The sequence below is a fragment of the Coenobita brevimanus genome, chromosome 84, assembly GCF_032717465.1.
Source record: "Coenobita brevimanus isolate Jiangsu-jjx chromosome 84, ASM3271746v2, whole genome shotgun sequence".
Classification (NCBI taxonomy): domain Eukaryota; kingdom Metazoa; phylum Arthropoda; class Malacostraca; order Decapoda; family Coenobitidae; genus Coenobita; species Coenobita brevimanus.
Window position 1 is genome coordinate 42,833,429 of NC_137037.1, and position 21,176 is coordinate 42,854,604.

The window sequence follows — 21,176 nt, forward strand, 5'->3', positions numbered from 1 at the left end:
CAAGATACTTTAACTCCCTCTCTCTCTCTCTCTCTACCTACCTACATACCTATCTATCCATCTGTCTACATCTATTTATCTATCTGTCTATGTATGCACACTACAAGATACTTTACCTCTCTCTCTCTCTCTCTCTCTCTCTCTTCAGCCTCTCCCCCCAAACCCTCCACTCCGTTTCCCTCCTCCTGAATCAGCTCCTTATATATATATATATATATATATATATATATATATATATATATATATATATTTTATGTGCTCGACTCTGGACATAGGCTTCTCAGCCTGCTCCCAAGGACCAGTAGTCCTACATATCGTACACCTCTGCATGTCACCACTTCGGCGCTAACACTCACCGTCCATATTGAATACATGCTAGGGCTGTCTCATACAGGACCGGTGTATTGGTATTAGCGGGGGTATTTTTACGACATGTCGGTGGGTCTTCTGGTAGATCGGTAAAGTCTGCCGTAATGAAATTCAAATCCTTAAACTGTTCCTTCCCCCAGCGGGGATTTGAACCTGGGTCCGGTAGGACCGCAAGCCACCTCTCTACCGATTGAGCCACAGTCCAATACATTAAAATCAAATCAATAGACAGGGTGAGGCAAGAGTTTTAACCCCACCATTCGCTACCAGAATTTTGTCTTTTTCTGCCACCTTTCTTTTATAATGGCAGACGATTTTACTCAGCTTTAGAAGGGACCTCTTGTAGTGGAGGGGTTTATAAGGCTACATTTAACCCCTTTAGTTCGAAAAGTCTATCCTCTGCTGAATAAAATCGTCTGTAAGTAGCAAAATATAAACTGTAGTGGTGGTGGTAGTAGTAGTAGTAGTAGTAGTAGTAGTAGTTGTTGTTGTTGTTGTCCCAGGTTCATCCGAAAAGTGAACCTCAGCTCAATGGACGCTATCCTTCGCCTAAAACACACCATCCTCCTTTTGGGCGTGAGGGCGGGGGAACTGAAGGACGTTTGTGTAACCTGGTAGCTCCGCCGCCCAGTTATATCGGAGCCACCACGTGAAGGCGTCCCTCTCATGCATCCATAAACGGCAAAATTTATATACATCGTGGGACAAGGGGGGTTAAGATTTTCACGCCCTGAGAAGGTTGGTGGAGACGATTTGGCCAGTCGTAAGATGAATGAAATCGTCTGGGAGTAGTATGAGTGATATAAGATTTGTTCAGGTATATAATTATGATCTGTGTGAGTTTTATGTATGTATGGATGGATGGATGGACGCCAGGATGTATGTATATATGTATGTAGGTATATTTTTTGTTTGTTTGTATGTGTGTAGGAATATTTATGTACGGTATTTATTACGTAACGTATGTATTATGTATGTCGTATGTATGAATGTATGTGAAGTATGTATGTATGTGTGTACGCATGGCTACGTATGTATGTATGTATGTACAGTATTTATGCATGTACGAAAGAATGAATGCAATTACGTGTACGTAGCGATGGGTAAGTATGTATGAAGACAGTTATTAATATAGATGTAAAATTGTAGACAGTAACCAAGAAATGCAGTTGCCAAAAAAAGAAAGAAAAAAGAATAAGAAAAAAAGGAGAAAACTAAACAGATGCCATATTCAGCTTACTGCACTTAACCGGGGAAAAGGAATAAAAATATATTAAAGACCTGAAGAGAATTTATGAGAGAGAGAGAGATCCACCAAACTCATGGGATATGCCGGAAGACAGTTAATATAAGGCGCGAATTTAAATAATAATTGGAGAGCTGTGTGCCAAACATATTCCCTCGGTTAGTTATTTCTCAGTGATGGAGAAAGATGGAATATTTATTAGTGAACAGAAACGGAATACATTGATACCTATTTACCTATCTATCTGAGAGACTAACTAGGAGAGGGTATAAGAGTAGTGAATAGGAAGTAGTGGCATACCTCATAGCTACTGGAATCTTATTTATTTAGGTAAAGCTTCACCCCCCCCCACAAGATAGGCCTACACTCACAGCAAGACTCACAATACCCCTACACCTCACACAAATACACCCTCATACCCAGGCCGAGGAAAACCAGTAGGCATGTGGCAGTGACGCTTTCGTAACTCTTCTTCCTTAGCGAATTGTTTAGAATTTTACATCTTATCATTCAATCGTGTATTAATTATATTGTTTTACTATCCACAGTATCTGTAACATGCAAAAGTTTTGCATGCAAGAGGTAAAATAAATGGCTAACCAAAAAGTGCAACGGTACATCCAAATTACAAAACGGGCAATTACTTCACAGGATTTTTGTAAAGAGTTTGACAGTTGCTCACGAGAGGTTATTTACGGCGTCTTAAAAGCACAAGGTATGGGAGGGGATATGTAAAACGGATATAACCTTGGCTAAACTGGCGGGCAAAAGAGCGTAAATATATGCTGTGTTTAATCTGACGGGAGAATGGCATCAGGTGGGTAAATTAGCAGTAACATTCCTACCGCCTCCCCTGCTTTTCCCTCCATTCTCTCCACGGACCCGGAAAAGTAGTCTGGCGCCACACTTGATGAGGAGGCGGTTCTACACGTCTCCCAGGCCAGCGAGATTACTGTCAAAAGCCATTAGTGTTGATAGAAGTTGTGATATATTATGTGCAGGGATATGGAAACAAAAACTGGCAGCACATAATTAGCAGGCAACTGGGGCGGCCGTCAGGAGTTTGATAGTTAACCCCTTCTCTTCCATGTCGTGTTATATTATACAGTATACTCAAACTACCCTCAGATGTTTTTATGGAATGCCAGAAAGGGCCGCTATTACTGAAGGGGTGAGTGAAGGCTGTTCATTAACCCATCCAGCTGGAACAGTCTCTCTCTCTCTCTCTCAGTTGAGTAAAATCGTCAGCAGGTACACAAGAATAAGGTCATCGCAGTGAAGGTAGACAGTGTAAGGTTGCATCTTCACCACACTCTAGCAACACCATTAATTAACAAATATAAATTGTAAAATAAATTCGTACACGGGGATACACACACACACAAACACACACACACACACACACACACCACACACACACACACACACACACACACACACACACACACACACACACACACACACACACACACACACACACACACACACACACACACACACACACACACACACACACACACACACAGCCCCTGCTCATACCCATCCCCGTCACCTTCCTCCCTTCCATTTCCTCTTCCGTCAACTCGTTTCCTCCCCTCTCCGTCAATTCACTGCCATTCTCATCTACCATTTCCTTATTCCTCCCTTCCCTATCCTTCTTCCTCCTTCCAACCTTCATTCTTCTTCTTCCTCCTTCCTACCTTTCCTCTTCTACTTCCTCCTTCCTTCTCTTTATAATCTACCCTATAATATACATACTCAAAGGGACCAATAGAAAGGTATATATCTACATTCCTTTTTACTACCTATTCCTTCCTCTTTCTTCCTCTCCCCTTTCTTCCTTCCTCATCATCACCTGACCCACTCCTTACCTTCTCTCTTCCCCTTCCCTTCCTTCCTTTTCCCCTCTCCGTTTCTCGTTACTTTTCTTGTTTCCCTCTCCTCCTCCTTTCCCCTCCATCTTCTTTTCTTCCCCTTACTCCCTCACCCTCTCGCCTCCTGCTCCACTCTCACTCCCCCCCCCTCTCTCTCTCTCACACACACACACACATACAATATATATACCACGGGGTCACATTTATGGGTATGCCGGCTGCAATGTTATGGGGTCTGTCTTTGATATGGGGGTTATATTCGTATGTGATTTCTCTTCTCTCTCCTTTTCTCTCACATTTTTTCTCCTCCCTCCCTCCCCCTCATCTCTCTCTCTCTCTCTCTCTCTCTCTCTCTCTCTCTCACACACACACACACACACACACACACACACACACACACATCCACCCACCCACACAAACACACCTATCCCACCCCCACCTTCTCCCTCTCTCTCTCTCTCTCTCTCTCTCTCTCTCTCTCTCTCTCTCGGCCATAATAATCAAAGGCGGCGAGTGTTTTCATCCCGGGGCTGGGGAGAAAATGGATTGTCTAAGATTTTGCTGAATATGAGAGAGAGAGGGAGAGAGAGAGAGAGAGAGAGAGAGAGAGAGAAGGGGGGAGGGGGTAGGCAAGGCTAGGATGAGCTGAGGTAGGATGTGATGGGTGAAGCGAAGGATGAGGAAGGAGAAGGAGGTAAGTAGGAGAGAGAGAGAGAGAGAGAGAGAGAGAGAGAGAGAGAGAGAGAGAGAGAGAGATAAGGAACTGAGGTAAGGATGAAGCAGGGCGAGACAGGCAGGGTAGGCAGAGGAGAGAGAAAGAGACATCAGATCTAAGGCATGGGTTTGAAACAGGAGTGGGAGACAGAAGTGAGGCAAGGTGAGTCAGGGATGGAAGCTAGACAAGGGAAGAAGATAAGAGATAAGGAAAGGGTGAGAGATAGGGATAAGGCAGGGAGGTTAGGCAGGGGTGAGAGACAAGAGTGAGAGACAGGGGTAAGGCAGGGTAAGAAGGGGTGTAAGGAAAGGTGAGGTGGGCAGGTAGGCATGAGTAGGAGAAAGGACTGAGGGATAGGGGTGAGGCAGGGTCAGGAAGGGATGGTAGGCAAAAGCAGGGCAGGGAGGCAGGCAGGGGTGAGACAAAGGACGGGATGGGCAGAGAGATAGGGAGTGAGAGAGGGGTGAGATAGGGTACAAAGGCAAGCAAACAGCAACAGATATATGCATGCTATTAAGGCAGTTTGCTATGGGGGACATGAATAACGGCGGGATTCGAGGTGACAAGGACGTAACACCTCTTCCTTTGCGATTTATTTTGCTCAGGCTTATTTCACCTCAACATTCTCTAGTACATATATAATTTTAGTATATTCTCCGTGGCATGGATTTTCGTTGACACCTTTTCCTTAGCGATATATTTTGCTCAGGCTTATTTCACCTTAACATTCTTTAGTATATATATTTTTAGGTGATTCTCGGGGGCATGGGGTTTCGTTAACACCTCTTACTTTGCGATTTATTCTGCAGAGGCTTTTCATACTTCGACATTCTCTTTTTATGTTATCTATTCGTTTTAATATCGACACAGTTTGAATCAGTGACAAACAAGATGACAGAGAAGTGTAATGTTCAGAATAAATCGCAAAGGATGATGTATAACGAAATTTCACACACACACACACACACACACACACACACACACACACACACACAAATATGAAGCTTGTGGTCATATAATTAAAACTGAGAATGGAAACATCTAATTTGTGAAGCACGTGATGATGATGAAACACGTCTTGCCTTTCTGCGTCGCTACCTGTAACGTGGGATGCAGGCTAATCACACCTACCAATTACAGGTGTTCAATATTATGGGCTTCCTTACACCTTCGCTCCAGTTTTAATTATGCTGTCGATAAGGTGTTCATTTTACGATTTATTCTTGGATCGTATATTTGTCAGCTTAGAAGACGCACTAGGACCTTTTCCTCGGCGATTTATTTTCTGTTTCCCCTTAATATTCTCTTCTGTACTTTTTGTAATTTTTCACAAACTAATCGCCTCCATGTCGCCCTGTTCTACATCATTTGGCTGCTCTCCCTCCAACTCACACCGTCCTCCCTCCTATACCCCTCCACTCCACTGCTCCACATTATCCTCGACTCCCTATTCCCCTTCTCCATCCCTATCTCACTCGCATACACTCTTCTAGTCAGTCTCTCATTCATCACATAGAAGAGAATATTTACGAGCAATATTCAGAAATAAACTAATAAGAAGAAGGTGTTAGGGGACCCCTTGATCGACGAGAGAGTGGAAATAAGACAAGGATAGTAAAGTAGGAAGGCTCCCCCCCCCCTACACCAATCTCTCCAGCTGAAGACGGCAGGAAAAAATGGGAGCAAAACTGTCATGGAAATGTGACGGGGAAAAAGGGAACAGTGGGCAGACGGGGGTGAGGCTGGCAGGTAGCTAGGAGTGAGGCAGGGAGGTAGGTAGGGGTAAGAAAGGACTGAGGCAGAGGTAAGGCAGGGGTGAGGCAAGGCCGAGACTGGGGTGAGGCACAAGTGAGGAAGGGTTGACGCAAGGTTGAGACAAGGGTGAGGCAAAGATGAGGAAGGGTGGAGGCAGAGGTGTAGCAAGGTTGAGACATGGGTGAGGGGGAGGTGAGGAAAGGGTGAGGCAGAGGTGAGACAAGAGTAATGATGGATCAAGGAAGGGTGGAAGCACGTATATCCCATTGGATCCCAGGGGTGCTGGCCGAGGCATTGCACTGGGAGGGTACTAAGCGTACCGCCCTCCGCCTATCGGCTCATAGTCACGACGCTCATAGGTCCCTACTCGGGGGTTCCCTACTTCATTATGATTTGAAAATTCCCAGTTCGGTCCAATGCTCTGGACACTGAGCTCCAATGGGATATGGAAGGAGTGAGGAGAGGTGAGGAAGGAGTAAGGCAGGGATGAAGCAGAAGTGAGGGAGGGGTAAGGCAGGGATGACGCAGAGGTGACAGAGGGGTAAGGCAGAGGTGAGGTAGAGGTCAGGGAGAGGTAAGGCAGGGGTGAAGCAGAGGTGAGGGAGAGGTGAGGCAGAGGTAAGGCAGGGTTGAGGGAGCATTTCAACCTCAACATAAAATCTTTTTCCACTCTTACCACCCAAGGACGTCCCCTCCCTCCCTCTTTCTCCTCCTCCTTCTTACCTCTCCTTCCTTTCACTCCTTTCCTCCATCTTACCTCTCCTCCCCTTCTCACTGTCTTCCTCTCCCATTCCTTCTCCTCTCTTCTCCCCTTTCTCATTCTCCTCTTTATTTCGAATTTCTCCTTTCTCCTCAACCTTCTCTCCCCTCTTACCTCCCCTTCCCATTCATTTTTCTTCAGTCTCCACTCTCTCTCTCTCTCTCTCTCTCTCTCTCTCTCTCTCTCTCTCTCTCTCAAGGGGTATACATCACATAACTACAACCCTTTCCCTCTCCTCCCCTCTTATCTTTCACCCTTCCCCTTTTCTCCATTTCCATACCCTTTCTCTCCTCCCTTCCCTCTCTTCTTCTCTTTTCCTCTCCCCTCCCCTTCCCTCCCCTCTTCAAGAAAGCGAAAGAGTGTGGGAGGAAAAGAGAGGAGAGGGGAGAGGAGGGGTGAAGGGATAGGGTGACCAGCAGGCAAAAATGGCCGATACCTTGGAAAATATATATATATGCAGTGAGAGAGAAAGAGAAAGAGAGAGAGAGAGAGAGAGAGAGAGAGAGAGAGAGAGAGGGGGGGGAAGGGGGCGCTGGGGACAATTTTATTTGCAAAATCACCACCCGCACATCTCTTTCATCTTAGACACACACACACACACACACACACACACACACATGTATGCATATACTAATAAACATAAATATATATTGAAATAAACACATACATACTTACACACACATTAACATACACTGACATCTTAATTAATACACACACACACGTGCTCACACATACATGGCCACACGCAACACACACATTAATATAGAGAAACATATACCCGAATACTACACATACTAACACACACTAACCCATTATATCAATACACATAAATGAAGATACAACCATATTTTCGAATAAGCCAGATACAAAACACACACACACACACACACACACACACACACACACACACACACACACACACACACACACACACAATCATATTCGAAACAGAAGGAACTAAGAGAATGTATACCTCTGCTAACACCAATATAATCTATAAGCCCACCTCCGTTCAACGTTCCCGGTGGATGTAAATAATTCTACTGTACTGGCCTGCCTCACTACACAAGCAGAGAATGCATACCTCTCCTGACGCCAGTACAATTTATGATTTACTCCGAATCCACCAACTCTTCAATCACCCCGTGCTCACCTATCCACCAAACTTCACTGAACTCTGAAAACATATTCAGATATTCTATACGCAAACAAATAAATAAACAGCTGTCAATACATAACCTCCTCCAACTTCTTTGGCGGAGGTAATAAGCCCACATCACATACACAAACATACACATACGTACACAAAGATTAATGTACACATATATTTATTCAAATAAATGCACATACAAAAACATAAACATACATTAACGTATGAAATCATACATTTGATGAAACACATACAATCATACATACATTCACACACTTATACAGACAAATGTATATTCGAATAAACACACACATACATATATATTACAGTATATGCGTGTATGTATATATATATAAAACTCACACACACCTTCACACACACACGCAGACACACATACACAACACTTATGCATTCAAATTCTCTCCTCTCATACACATACCAATACACAAAAACACAAACACACATAGCCAATACACATACATAAACACATAAAACATATACACACAGTCAATACACACATACATACATATATCCAACACACACACACACACACACACACACACAGCCATCAATACATATTCACACAGTCATGAACACACACAAAGCAATCACTACATATTTAACTCTGTATTAGAGACTTCCAAATAATAAATAACAATCACACGTTCTCAAATTCCCTCTCTCTCAAAAATTCTAAAGCTTCATCACTCAACGCTTTTATTCAGCAGAGAGAGAGAGAGAGAGAGAGACATAACCCTTTCAGTATGGTGGTCATTTCTGCCTTACTCTTGCTATCCCAGACGATTTTCTTCATTCAACTCTTTCACTGCATTAAATCCCCTCCCCTCCCCGTTTGAAGTCTCTCCCAGGCTGAATAAAATCACCAGGTGGTAGCCATAGCACGGAAAACACATCGTCGTAGTGAAGGGGTCCAGTTTTTGAGTTCGAATGGGGTCGGCAGGTAGGTGGGTAGGTAGGCAGGTAGGAAAGTAGGAAGGTAGGTAGGTATGAAGGTTGGTAAGAAGGTAGGTAGGTAGGTATGTAGGTATGGGTAGGTAGGCAGGAGTGTAGGTATCTAAGGATAAGGAGAAGTATGACACTAAGTAGGTAGGTAGGGAGGCAAGTAAGAAGGTTGGTTGGTTGGTTGGTAGGTAGATAGGCAGGTAGGTATCTATGGATGGAGAGAAGCAAGACACTAGGCAGATAGGGAGGGAAGTAAGAATGTAGTTAGTCAGTTAGGTAGGTAGGTATGTAGGGAAGTAGGTAGGCAGGTATGCGGGTGGTTGCGAAGGTGGGTAGGTAGGTAGTTATGTAGTAGGTTAGTTGGTTAGGTAGGCAGGTACATAGGTGTGTAGGTAGGTAGGTAAGTAGGTAGGTAGGTAGGTAGGTAGGTAAGTAAGTAGGTAGGTAGGTAGGTAGGTAGGTAGGTAGGTAGGTAGGTAGGTTGGTAGGTGGTTGGTTATTTATGTATTTAGGTTGGTAGGTAGGTCGGCTGACAGACAGGTATTGAAGTGGCCAAGGTAGGTAGTTAGGTAAGTAGGTAGGTAAGTACTGCAAAAGCCAGGTGGGTATATAAGAAGGCAAGTAAGTACAGCAGCAGGTAGGTAGGTAGGTAAGTAGGTTGTAGTCAGCTGCTGAACCAATCCAACAGTTGGCAAGGGTAAGTGGTCACTGTCATACCAGCACGCCACTTACCTAAATATACCACAATCTACCCAAATCTACTTAAGTCTCTACATCTACACCACTCCACCCAAATATACTTATACCTCTACATCTATTCCAATCACCACACATACCCCAATCTACCCGAATCACACCCTTCCTTATACTCCAGCCCACTCTCCCTCCCCACCCACCCCGCCAATCCGTCCACCCATCCGGCTCGTTGTAGCAAATAATGATATGGTTGTAGACGTAAAGGCTGTATGGTAAATGGCTACCATGTTTACATCATGCTGACAAGATTATTTCTAATTAGTTCTAACCTTGGCCACCAGGGACGCCACTTCAGCAACTGTAATTACACATCTCAATTCGTCGTAAAAAGTTACACCTGCCAATGCTGTTTAGAGGGTTTTATATGCATCCCCTTAATTTCCACAGAGGACAGACAGACAAATTTTCTCTATTATATCTACCTTTATCTATCTATATTTATTTATCCATCTATCTATAAACAGATAGATAGTCTGATACACACGGATACCCAAATCTACTCGAATCACAACTCTTATGCCCCAATCCCCAAACACATCCCCCAAAAAAAAACAATCACTTTTTCTCTTATAACCCAGTCTCCAAACATGCCCCAGTCAACTCAAATCACATCATTTCTTATACATCATTCTCCAAGCATACCCCAATATACCTGAATCACATCTCTTATACGGGTACCTAATTCTCCAAACATACTCTAGTCTACCCGAATCGCATCGTTTCTTATGCTCCAATCTCCAAACATGTCCCAGTCATGCCTCACACATCCCTGTCTCCACACCTATCCCATTCAGGTGTCTACAAATACCACAACCATCTCCACACCTAATCCAATCTCCACACCTTACCTAAATCAGTAAAAGTGATGCACTCACAGTTGAATATTTCTTTTTATTCTCAGACGACTAATCTCAAACTTCATCCAGAACGCTCGAGGAAAAAGAAAATCCACGCTTCTCTATTACCTATTATTACCATTTCCTCTTTCGTGTACGCTTTGATTTTTATCAGGTTCTGCATCTGTTGCCAGAAGCTCAATCAAAGAGTTCATCCGCCGAGGCAAATACAAAACGTCCCCACACCTCTCTCTCATCCATTATCATTATTCTCTGCCACTACTCTCAGTGCCACGTTCTTGACAGCTTGAGAGGTATACAGGCATTTTTTCCCCTAAGCGACTTAAAAAAAAAATCCTGTCTCACTTTAATAATACTTTGTTACTGTTGCTCTTGACTAACACCAGTCTATCTGACCGAGCACACCCATCAACTGCAGGTAAGCAACCACCCCTGCAGGGACGTCCCGTGCAGTGAACCGATGTTCCCCCGCGACAGACAGCGTCTTGCCACAGCAAGGTGCATAGATGAATGTGGAAGTTTGGTTCCCGGGTGGACGCAGCATTTGCGTCTCTCCACCCAGTTAACACGGGCACCGCAGTTGGCTCCACATCACCCTGTTATTCCTGCACTATAATTCTTCACTCAGTTATTCCACCTCGTTTTTTATCTTCCTCTCCTCATTCCCCCACTAGCTTTGCCTCTATGCACAACCCCACTGCCGAGGCACCCTGAGTCACGCACAAGGTCACTGGCTGACAGCATTTGGCCACGCACACAGCCAAGCAGCCAAACTCTCAGCTATAAAATCAAGCTACATAATCTCATAGTCAACAGTCACAAAGCTGCAGGACCAGATTTTTGTGAGGCTAACAAGCTCCCGGGAATTTATATCTACCTGTCTGTCGATCGATATATCTAACAATCTATCTACCCATCTATTCACCTATCCCTTCATTCATCCATCCATCTACTTATCTAGAAATCTGTATCCATCTGTACATCCACCCATCCATTATCCACCCATCTACTTATCTATCTGTTTAACTATCTATATATCTCCCTAACTATCTAACCATCCATCTATCAACCAATCCATCTGTTTATATTTTCACCTATCATGTTCACTGCTATTATCTCCTGTGTTGGCACCTTATCCACGCCACACTCAGCCCCACCAACACACCCTACAGATAACGAAGCACATACTGATAAGGAAGGGCCTGCCAGGGATGCTCCTAGGGCCACGAGGACACGACTACAGAGCCAGCCAAAACACTCGGGTAAAGATTTGTGGTGGAAGAGGCAAGAAAATAGTGGTACCTAGTTCATCGTACCAGCAATACTACTAATGGTGCTGCTGCTATACTACTACTACTACTACCACCATCAATAATGCTACTACTACTACTACTACTAATCACCATCAATATTATTATTACTACTACTACTACCACCACCAAACAATACTACTACTACTACCACCACCAAACAATACTACTACTACTACCACCACCAAACAATACTACTACTACTACCACCACCATCACCATCATTACTACTATTACTACTACTACTACTACTGCTGCTGCTAATACAAATACAACTACTACAACTAATACCACCACCAATACTAAGAATATTACTACTACTACTACTACCGGTACTACTACTACTACTACAGCTGGTACTCCTACTGCCTCCCCCCCCCCTCTCTCTCTCTCTCTCCCTGGCTGACGCTCCCAGCAGGTGGATTCGGCGCCAAAGGGTCCCAATATTGTCAACATCGGGGCCATTTTCCTCATTCCCACCAAGTCGTTTCCCCGATTTTTTTTTCTTCGTTTGTTTCCCCGTCCACCTGTGTCCTCGCTACAAAATCGTCTGGAGGCAGCGAGAATAAACTACAAAGGAGAATAAATTGGAAAGTAACAGGAATCCCCCCAAAATCGTCTGTAAGTAAGAAGAATAAATCCGCCAAGTCTATTCGTGTTTTCTTTTTTCTCTCTCGCCACCTGTGCCTTCGCTACAAAATCGTCTGAAGGTAGCATGAATAAAAGTACCATCAAATCGTCTCTCTCTCTCTCCCTCTCTCTCAGTTCCCCTCTAACTGCGTCCTCCTTACAAAATAGTCCCGGAGTTGCAAGAAAAAAAATAAACCCAAATAAAATCGTCTGGATGGCAAGAATTAAAAAAATAATTCTTCGCCATTCGTTCTCCTCATCTCGGTCTGCAAACCTCTTCAGTACGAGGCCTTTCCTGACACCAGACGATTTTATTCAGCTGGGAGTAATTAATCCTAGAAGTGACAGGCTCAATTAAACCCCTTCAATCCGACGACGCAGTTTGATAATAATATAACTGACTGGTGGTAGCAAGAGTATATTCAGAGACATCATCGTACTGAAGGGAATAATGAAGCGTTTCACTTCCAGGATGGCTCAGTCTGCTGATGTGGGCGTGGGTGTGGTAGAGAGGAAAGAAAGTCCCCACAACACACAAGAATCGCCTGGAGTGGAAGCGAGGCGTAATATATGGACCACCCTCTACGTTGTATGGGCAGATGGGTGAAGAATAAGGTGAAGATGGAAAGATGATACCAAAGAAAATGGAATGTCAGCAAGATGGCCGGCTACTGGTTGATACTGCACAGCGAAAATCCACCAAATATCCATAAACGGAGAAAATCCAGACGCAGTGAGAGAGAGAGAGAGAGAGAGAGAGAGAGAGAACTGAAGGAGTCTATAAGCTACTAGTGGGATGGATTTTGCTTACTTCCATTCAACATTAATAGTTACATTTACATTTTCAATCTCCGTTTTTCTTTGCCTATATGCCGGTTCACGCACAGTCAAATAATATTCTCCATAATTTTCTGGGAATGCCTGACGTGATAGAGGATAATGGTGTGAAATATGGAACCAGCAATCCAAAAATAATAATAATAATAATAACGATAAAACAAAAAATCACTGAAGCAACTTTATTAAATTTTCCAGACCCGAGTTACTTTATATTACCAGACGTCGCACCTTTGCATACCAAAATAAAGACTACTGTACACTCGCCGGCAAAAATATCGCTCCAATTGTTCATCCAATAATTATGAAACGCGTACACAATATTATGACAAGATGGATTGAGTGGTTTTCGATAATTATTGTTCACTGTATCGTTATTTATCATGTTTTGTTGCTATTATTATTAGTAGTAGTAGTAGTAGTAACAAGTAGTAGCAGTAGTTCTTGTTGTTGCTGTTATTATTGTTATTTTTGTCACCATGTTCATTTGAAACGTGAGCCCCGTGGATTGCAGGCTTAAGTTCCCCTTCTCCTGCAGTCCATCCTCCTCCATTCGGGTGATAGGAATGTAGTTGAGGGACGCTTGCAGATCCAGGCAGGTGAGCCGCCCGGTTATATGACACCACCACATGAAGGCGTCCCATCCCCAGCACCCTTACTTATAATCCGGTGTATCGATATTTATGTCCACACGGGTATGTGGCGAGGATATATAAAAATGAGGTTAATTGTGTCCCCCTCCCTTCCCCCCCCCTAAAAAAAAAAAACAGAGGGCATATATATATATATATATATATATATCCTGAGGCCCAGCAGTCCTCCTACACTCCGTAGCAGATGGCGTCATACACCTTCGCATGTCACTTTACATCCTGTCCATTCAGATCACTGAAAATACAGTGCGACACACACACAAGTATACTCATTAAAACTTTTCCTGTTTCAAATACACTGCTCTCACCACAGACACCCTTGCCTAATGCGTACATGGCCACTCTCCCTCAAAGAAAGTTTGGTGCTGCAGTGGCCCTCATACAGACTCATACTAGTAAAACAATACCTCCAATAAATACATCTTCAACATTTTGCTCTTGTTATTGTCTGAAGATTCGAATTACTTATGGGAAGACCCTCTTTGAAGTGTTTCCCATTAATCCGTGCAATATAACGTCTTCAATTCTTGCTACAGACAGACGATTTTATCCCCCCTCCTCCATGAGCCCCCAGCCCCGGGACCCAAGGAGCTGCGCGATAAGAAACAATGATGCCAAGTGTACGGGAAGAAACACTCAAGGAGGGAGCATTTTACGGCAGGCTATGTTTAGATATGCTGGTGTGCTGTGTGCTGCCGTGGTGGTAGTAGTAGTAGTAGTAGTTGCAGTAGTAGTAGTAGTAGCAGTAGTACTAGCAGTAGTAGCAGGAATGGTGATACTGGTAGTGGTATGAATGGTGGTGGTAGTGACAAAATATGGTTGTGGCAGTGGTAGTGTTGGAAGCAGTAGTAGTGGTAGCATTTGAAGCTGCTGGTAGAAGTAGCTATATCGGTTGGGTTGTAAGGGTAGTCGTGGTAGAGATGATAGTGGTAGGAGTGGAGTATACTGGTAGTGACGGTGGTAGCAGAGATGGTAACGAGAGAAGAACTAGTGGTGTGGCAGCGATGGTAGTAGCAGTGGTAAGAGTAGTCGTGGCTGTGACAAGTACTAGTGGTGTGGCAGTGATGGTAATGGTAGTAGTGAAAGTAGTGGTAGTAGTGGTGATAGCAGTGATGGTGGCAATGGTGGTAGTGGTTGTAGATATAGTGACAGCAATATTTATAAACAGTAAATAGTGGTGGCAGAAGCTGTGGCAGTAGTTGTATCAATGGTGGTAGTAGTGGTAGTGATGGTAGTAGTGGCAATGGTGGTGATGGCAGTGGTGGTAGTAGTGGCAGTGGTGGTTGTACTGTAGTGGTAGTACAACAGATCCACACCCATTACCACAGCCGACTAAACAGACCCATCTACTTGGTCCGTGCAAAATGGGATCCCGCACCTCTCCCCCCCCCCTCTCTCTCTCTCTCTCTCTCTCTCTCTCTCTCTCTGGATGTAACAACTAGGGTCCTCTCTCCCATAAATCACAGGGAGAGGGTAGCCGAGTACGAGCAGCGAGTGGACTGTGATACGAAAGAACGCGAGGTCAAGATGAGATTTGGTTGATATCAGTTCAGTATTTTTTTTTTATTTCATTTTTGCTACCTCCTGACGCTTTTATTTGTCTATCGGAAATTCTCGTGTGTGTGTGTGTGTGTGTGTGTGTGTGTGTGTGTGTGTGTGTAACAGATAGAAAGTGAGGTGTGTTGAAACGACTGCATGTTTTCTTTATCTTATTTGTTCTGCGCGGCCGCCCTTGAACGGAAGCACACACACACACACACACACACACTCTCTCTCTCTCTCTCTCTCTCTCTCTCTCTCCCCGGACCAGCCAGCCTGAGAGAGTTTACATAATGTGAGGGAAGTACTGGTAGTAAATAGGGATGAAAGAGCTTGCCTTGTCGGAGCAGAGGCACCAGCACACTTACACAATTTCTTAGTTCGAGAGGAAATCGTCTTAAAATAAAATCGTCCTAGAGAAAAATCGCCTGCAAATAAATTCGTCTAGGAAGAAATCGTCTGAAAATGCAATCGTCTTAGAAAAATCGTGTAAAAATACAATCGTCCAGGAAAAATCATCTGAAATAAAACTCAGAGAAAAATCGCTTAAAATGAAACCGTCTCTGGAAAAATCGTCTGAAAATAAAATCGTCTAGGAATAATCGTCTGAAATAAAATCGTCCTAGAGAAAAACGTCTAGGGAAAATCGTCTGAAATAAAATCGTCTTAGAGAAAATCGTCAGAAAAAATATAGGAAAAATCGTCAGAAATAAGATCGTCTCAGGAAAAACCGTATGAAATTAAAATTTGAAAGTCATCTTAAAAAATCGTCTGAAAATAAAATCGCCTGGGAAATCGTCTAGAAATAAAATCGTCTTTAGTCCACGTTTTCCTTGGTACTGTGTTGTCTAGGGTATACTGTAATTTCTTAATTCATTCACTACGATGATGTACTTTGTGATTTCTCCTTGATATTACCAGGAATTTATACATTTATTTATTTATTTATTTATTGGCTTAGGGAAGACGTCTTAAACTGGAGGAACTTGATGTAGCTTTTATTAACTTGAGAGAGAGAGAGAGAGAGAGAGAGAGAGAGAGAGAGAGAGAGAGAGAGTCCTTCCAAAAATTACGAATCGTCTGGTGGTCGCTAGAATTAAGAAAAAAAATCACCCGACTGAAGGAGCTAAGAAAAAAATCATTTGTCCTCCAAGCCCTCTCTAAAACAGCGTCAGCGAGAGCAGAATTTAACGTCTTGGGGGGGGGGGGATTTTGATGGGAGACAGTGCCACGTCTGATGGGAGAGTGGCTGGAGAGGAGGGAGAAGGAGAGGGGAGGAAGGACAAGGAAGGGGAAGAGGGAGAGAGAGAGAGGGGGAGGAAGATTTGGAAGCAGCATATCAATCGTCCTATGTTGTGACAGATGCAAATGTTTAAGCTTACCCGAGCAAGATGCAAAAACAAGGCCATGTTAGTGAAAAAAAAGACAAGGGAAAGAAAAATGGTATTAAATAAGAGATACCATTTTTTTTTTCCAATGCTGGCGAAAAAAGACAACGGAAAGAGAGATGGCATCAACAGGAGATAAAGGTGTTTTTCTGAGCAACTAATAAATATATAAAGGTTTCCCGATGAAGACGCTTTCATTTACGTGTTTGAACGACTTGGCTATGTACGAGTAATGAAGTGCAACCTTTCTTCTTTCTCTTTTCTTTTCTTTTTTCTTTTTTTCAAACGTTTGTGACTACTCTGATTCTATGGCTCTATTTCACCAAATACTGTACATAAGATTTTTAATGGCCATATTCCTTTACTGACCTCAAGATAAAAACACTCAGGAGTTGGTTGTTATCAGTACTTTTTATCACATTTGTGGACAGCATTACAGCACATATGATCAAGGCAAGTTATATTTCATTCGTAAAAGGATAAGAAGTAAAATCCACACCAAAGAAAATAATATCTGTAATCGTAAAGTCTGGATACCAAAAATAATAATTTTAAAAAGAACTTTGCACTCTGGATTGCAGGCGTTATCCTTATGTGAAAAAAGTCATAAGCTGTTCAAAATAAAACTACCAACTGTGCCTCGAAAATTGAAATATCATAAACAGAAGAACGCTGTAAATGACACAGCCGGCGTGACACGACTCTACGGTATGACTTCTAAGATGGTTCATGTCTACTGCCACACTACCATTCCACACTACAATACCTCCACAACCATAATACAGCACCACACTCCCATCTCCACACTACCACTACCATACTATACAACCATACCTCCACCTCCACACTACCACGAAACAACACGCGAACTTCAAAAGGACATATATATAGTCCCTTCAATGAAAGGTCTGTCCCAAGTTGAATAAAATCATTTAGCGGTTGCAAAAACATTAAGATTTTATCATACTGAATCGTTTAACATAGATTATAAGAGCCTCAAAGCCTTATCGGACCGCTGAGAACTTATGCAAATTAGTGCCTTTTCTAAACCATGCTTCGCTTTGGAGCAAATGCTTTACAACCCTATGGGGACGCAAAACATTTGTGGTTACCACCACCACCACAGTTACCACCACCACAACCACAGCTACCACCACCACCATAACGGCTACCACCACCACCATAACAGCTACCACCCATCATCACAGTTACCACCACCACAACCACAGCTACCACCACCACCATCACAGTTACCACCACCATCGTCACAGCTTATACTACCACCCCCACAACAACAGTTACCACCAGCATTATCATCATCATCACAGTCACACCACCACCACCACCACAGCTACCACCATTTTCTGTTGAATAATATCGTCTGTTCAGAGCATCAATGAAGTAACAGACATCGGAGTGTCGATGTACAACCCCCCCCCCTCTCTCTCTCTCTCTCTCCAATCTGAATGAGACAGCCCTACCAGGTGTTCAGTACAGATAATATGATTTGAGTAGTGCCCAAACGGTGGCATGTGAAGCTGTGTGGTGCCATTTGTTGCGCGTAGAAGGAATGCATTATTTTAGGGAATCCAAGTTTACCCCCAAAATCGGATACATTAGAAAAACACAAATGCCTGTATGGACGGTGGGTATCAGTGCCCAGGTGGCGACATGTAAAGGTGTGTGTGTATGTGTGTGTGTGTGTGTGTGTATGTGTGTACCACCCTGTTTCACACTACTGCTAAGTCTCAGGGAACGGATTATCTAGTCTATGCCCAATATCGGATATTCATAAAAATGGACATGTTGAAGGAAAGTAACATACAGGAGAGAGAGAGAGAGAGAGAGAGAGAGAGAGAGAGAGAGAGAGAGAGTAAACAGAAGGACAGATTGGAAAAGTAAACAGACACCTGATTTACGTGAGTCAGTGAAGTTGAAAAATGAACAGCAGTCAGAGGTGGGAGGGAAGTGACAGACAGACAGACAGCTAGATACAGACAGGGACCGATAAGTGTAAAGATGGATTAAGAGATAGATAAATAGATAATATAGATAGACATGGATAGACCGTGGCAGACAGACAGACATATAGAAGGGCTTGTCTAATTAATACATAAAAAGACAGAAGGTTAGACAGAGATATAACAAGATAAAGACATGTATAAAATAAATGAGTAGGTTGACCGATGGGTGGATAGAAACGGATAGATGAATGAATAAATGCACAGATGGCTGCACTGATGGAGTGATGGATGAATGTATGTACAGATGGATAGAACGATACACAGATGGATGAAAAGATGAACTGATGGATGGACAGATGGAACGATGGGTGGCTGGAGATGCCTACTGTGTGTAGAAAGCTGTACAAACAAAGGGGACCCGGTTACGGAAATGGAAAAAGAGTATCATACATGCTCTCTCTCTCTCTCTCTCTCTCTCCTGGTGATGCATCCGGTATGAAAACGCACAGGAATAACAATACTCATCTACATGTAATATTTTCGCAATGAATTTTTGTTGGAAAATAAAAAATCAACTGTGGAAATAAAATTTTGATGGACTGACAGAAATTAGATAAGACTAAGGAGAATTTTTATGGATGGGCGAAAGTCAGAAGTTTGTTATGAACATGGGATTTATAGATGGAATATCAGAAGTTATATGGTAAAGGTCAATAAAGGAGACAGATCCTAATATGGGGACACGTGCACATCAATATGTATCACGTACGTCAAAAAAAAAAAAAAAAAAAAAAAAAAAAAAATGCGTTATACTAATGCACCAGGGTTGTCCAAAATGCAGCGTCCGACTCTGAAACATTTAAAAATACATCAATAACACTATGCAAATATGCGTTGTGTGTGTGTGTGTCTGTCCACATCTGACTCCCTCGGATTTCCACGGGCCATACATCAAAGGACGCGGAACGACCAGCTGACAACGATGGTGTAAATTATATTTGCGTGCGGTCAGTTGTGTACGAGCCACGCGCACTTTCATGCCCGATTTTTCGCCAGATATTGGGAACCCTCTAAAGGTCATAACGCTGGGTGGAACGGACTAAAATTTGGCACGGGTATGACCGGTATGTCAGAGCAGGTCCATGTCAAGTTTGGTGTCAGTGTGTGTCTCGGGGGAAAGCGCTAAGTGGCCCGATAGAGCCGCTAAGAGCTTGTTGACTCCTATAACGTGTTATTTAGCTATTTACATTTTCCCACGTAGAAATATCGCAATGCCAAAAGTGTAACAGCAGTACTGTCCAGTGATGCAAAAATGATGTACTGTGTTGCAACAAGGTTAATGTGTTTCGTGTATAAGCCATCTTCACTCTTGAAAGCGGCTCGTGACATCATACAAGCGACTTAGGTTTTCGAATACTAGTTGCCAAGTGGTCTTTTTATTTTCATTTACTGTGGATAGCTAAGGAAATAATATCGAATTTTATTTTGGCACGATGAATGAAGATTAATAACAATATGTGATTCTATATGAAACACAGGCTATAATTTTCATCTCCATAACTGATCTTTAATCTCGGTGTGAAAACTTTATGTGAATGTCAGAAGTTAGTGATCAATATGGAAATTTTGTATGACTGCTGGAAATAATTTATGAATGTCTTTTCCCTCCACCTCCACAGGTTCATGAGAAGTTATAATGTTCTTTAATTATACTGCACTAAAACAAGTAAATAAATAAGAAATAAATAATAAATACGGAAATGAATACAAATAATTCAGCAAACAAAAAATACGGAAAAATATAGAAATCAGTAAGTTAATAAATCAGTAAATAAGTAAATAAACAACTGAATAAAAAAATAAAATCCATTATACACTCACCTACAGGCTGCCGCAAAATCTACACGCGTCGAAAACCCGTCACTTTCATATAATCGTGGGATGATTTTTGTTTTATTCTTGTTGTTCGGCATCTGGAATGTTAAAGTGGATAGTTTTAATGGTCATACAACACAGAGGTTAAATTAGGGAAGGGCAGGCTAGGCAAGGTAGGATTAGGATAGATTAGGTAAGGAAAGGTAATGTAAGGTTACGTTAGGTTAAGTTAGGTTAGGTTAAGTCAGTAGAGTAAGTTTGCCCACAATATACAGAACTGGATTAGGTTACGAAAAACAGGTCTATATTAAGTGAAATTAAGTTTAGCCTAGTATAAGTTAGGTTAAGTTAGGCGACGTACGGTGGTGGTTAAATGAATGAGAAGTGCTTTTCGTCTCCACCTTAAGTTGGCCAAGGCTTTAAGAGCATTTAAATAATTTCCTTCCGAGTCGACGCTGTTTTTAGGAGAATAAATTAAGACGCTGAGCCAAGACGTTCACAGACCCTCACTCTCACACTCTGCCTCCCACACTGA

At 42.8% G+C, this 21,176-nt stretch overlaps 1 long non-coding RNA gene across 1 annotated transcript in view; it reads right to left on the reverse strand.

The window, feature by feature from the left end:
* The window catches only part of LOC145410202 (uncharacterized), a 50,494-nt gene extending 29,801 nt beyond the window's left edge, over positions 1-20,693 (reverse strand). Inside the window, exon 1 of the long non-coding RNA XR_013899221.1 lies at positions 20,648-20,693. This is a non-coding gene — a long non-coding RNA (uncharacterized LOC145410202). The remainder of the gene's footprint in view (positions 1-20,647) is intronic.
* Positions 20,694-21,176: the final 483 nt, after the last annotated feature.